We start from the raw sequence: 2,624 nt of genomic DNA, 5'->3' as shown, positions 1-2,624 counted from the left end.
TAGTGTTTTCTGGAATATAGAACTTGCAAGAAATAAATATATCTATTTAGCTGAGATTTCTAAACTAAGTATTGAAGGAGCAGCCTGGTTACTCCTGACTGATTATAATAAAATGTAAGAAGAAAGAAACATATTGAAGATGGAGTTCTTAAACAAAAATGAGCAGAAAAATACTTAGAGATTTCTCAGCCTATACATATGCAACGTATCTATATTGCAGTCTATTCATATTGCAAATTGCCCAACAACCGTTTGATAAAAGGATCAGTATGGGTGTGAAGCACAGTCTTAATCAGCCACCCCAGCAGAAACACTGCTAATTTGAACTGAAGGAAGACATGATACAATGAAAGAAGGCCATCAGACCTTTTAGATACTATAGGACCAGATTATAGAGCTATTTGGCTGTAAAATGTGTGCTATTCTTCAGGACAAGAGAATTATGCCAAAGATGATCTCTGGATTAAGGCTGCCACTCCAGCCACGGATCCAGAGTGTTGAACCTGGGGAGCAGGATTACCTCCACCTTGGTTTCAAAGAGTGGGACTACTATATAGCACAGGCATGAGGGCAGGGCTACTCATATTTGTGGGGGCATAATCCAACCTCAGTGAGTCCTGTAGGCAGAACCACCACCCAAGTGAGTCTGGAAGGCAGAACATAGAGCCAAAGAGGATTATCATTGAGTTTTAGGAACTCATACTGTTTGCTGTTATAGGTTTTAGATCTGTGTAGAACCTGTTATCCCTTGCTTCTTCCCTAATCTTTTTTACAAAATGAGAATGTCTATTCTGTGCCCATCTCATCACTGCATTTGAAAGCATATAACTATTTTGGTTTCATAGATTCACATCTGGAGAGAAATTTTGCTTCAGCATTGTACCTTGAGTTTCACTCATATCTGTTCTAGATAATATTTAGATGAAACTTTGAACTACAGATGTTAAAGTTGACGGTGGAAGGAGTTAGGACTCTTGGAGCAGTCAGGATAGAACGCATTTCTTTTGCCTATGAGAAAGACATGAATTTTAAGAGGTAAGGGGTGGAATGATATGGACTGAATATTTATATTCCCAGAAATGTATATGTTGATGTCTAATTCCCTATGTGATAGTAATTGGATGTGAGGATTTTGAAAAGTATCAAAACTTTTTTGCTTACTTAAAACTTTTAAATTGTTTTCAGCTTTAAGATATAATTGTCTAAAAAAAATTGTATATATTTAACATGAACAACTTGATATTTTGATATATGCATATATTGTGAAATAATCACTGCAATCAAATTAATTAACGTATCAATCACCTCACATAGTTACCATTTCCTTTTCTACTTTTTTAATGTGTGTGCGTGTGTGTGTGTGTGGCAAGAACTCTTAAAAACCTTAAAAATTTTTAAATATAACAGCAATGTTGTTAACTATGGTGAGTATGCTTATGCTATACCTTAGCTCTCCAGAAATAATTCATCTTGCATAACTGAAAATGTGTACTCTTTGACCAAAGTCTTCTCATTTCCCTCTCCGCCAAGTCTCTGATACCATCATTCTATTATCTGTTTTTATGAGTTTGATTATTTCATATTTCACACATAAGAGAGATGATGCATTATTTTTATTTCTGTGCTCGGTTTATTTTATTTAGCATAATGTCTTACAGGTTTATTTTGTTTTATTTTATTTTATTTTATTTTATTTATTTTTTTGAGACAGAATCTCGCTCTGTCACCCAGGCTGGAGTGTAGTGGCATGATCTCAGCTCACTGCAACCTCCGCCTCCCGGGTTCAAGTGATTCTCCTGTCTCAGCCTCCCGAGTAGCTGGGATTACAGGTGCACACCACCAAGCCCGGCTAATTTTTGTAGTTCTAGTAGAGACAGGGTTTCACAGTATTGGTCAGGCTGGTCTAGAACTCCTGACCTCAGGTGATCCACCCGCCTTGGCCTCCCAAGTGTTGGGATTTCAGGCTTGAGCCACTGTGCTGGGCCAACAGGTTTATGTCATAGATACAGCCCTTTTTTTTTTTTTTTTTTAACATTTCTTTTCTTTTTTTCCCCCAAGGTCTTGGTGTAATTTTAGAATTCACATCAACTTTGGATTCAGCTAATACATGCCATTACATCATTGACCAATGTTGTATACATACCACATTTAAAAAAATCAATTCGGAGGAGCCAAGATGGCCGAATAGGAACAGCTCCGGTCTACAGCTCCCAGCAGGAGCAACGCAGAAGACGGGTGATTTCTACATTTCCATCTGAGGTACCGTGTTCATCTCACTAGGGAGTGCCAGACAGTGGGCGCAGGTCAGTGGGTGAGTGCACCATGCACCAGCCAAAGCAGGGGCGAGGCATTGCCTCACTCGGGAAGCACAAGGGGTCAGGGAGTTCCCTTTCCAGGGGTGACAGACAGCACCTGGAAAATCGGGCCACTCCCAACCGAATACTGTGCTTTTCCGACGGGCTTAGGAAACGGTGCCCCAGGAGAGTATAGCCCGCACCTGGCTCAGAGGGTCCTACACCCACGGAGTCTCGCTGATTGCTAGCACAGCAGTCTGAGATCAAACAGCAAGGCGGCAGCGAGGCTGGGGGAGGGGCACCCGCCATTGCCCAGGCTCGCTTAGGTAA

At 40.6% G+C, this 2,624-nt stretch overlaps 1 non-coding gene across 1 annotated transcript; it reads right to left on the bottom strand.

Moving 5' to 3' along the window:
* Positions 1–2,055: 2,055 nt before the first annotated feature.
* On the bottom strand, positions 2,056–2,127 carry LOC112131156 (small nucleolar RNA SNORD45). The gene has a single exon (XR_002913295.1). It is a non-coding gene; the product is annotated as a small nucleolar RNA SNORD45 (small nucleolar RNA).
* Positions 2,128–2,624: the final 497 nt, after the last annotated feature.

The sequence above is a fragment of the Pongo abelii genome, chromosome X (genome assembly GCF_028885655.2).
Source record: "Pongo abelii isolate AG06213 chromosome X, NHGRI_mPonAbe1-v2.0_pri, whole genome shotgun sequence".
Lineage (NCBI taxonomy): Eukaryota > Metazoa > Chordata > Mammalia > Primates > Hominidae > Pongo > Pongo abelii.
Note: the sequence above shows the minus strand (reverse complement) of the source record. Positions and strands in the feature narration are given on the sequence as shown.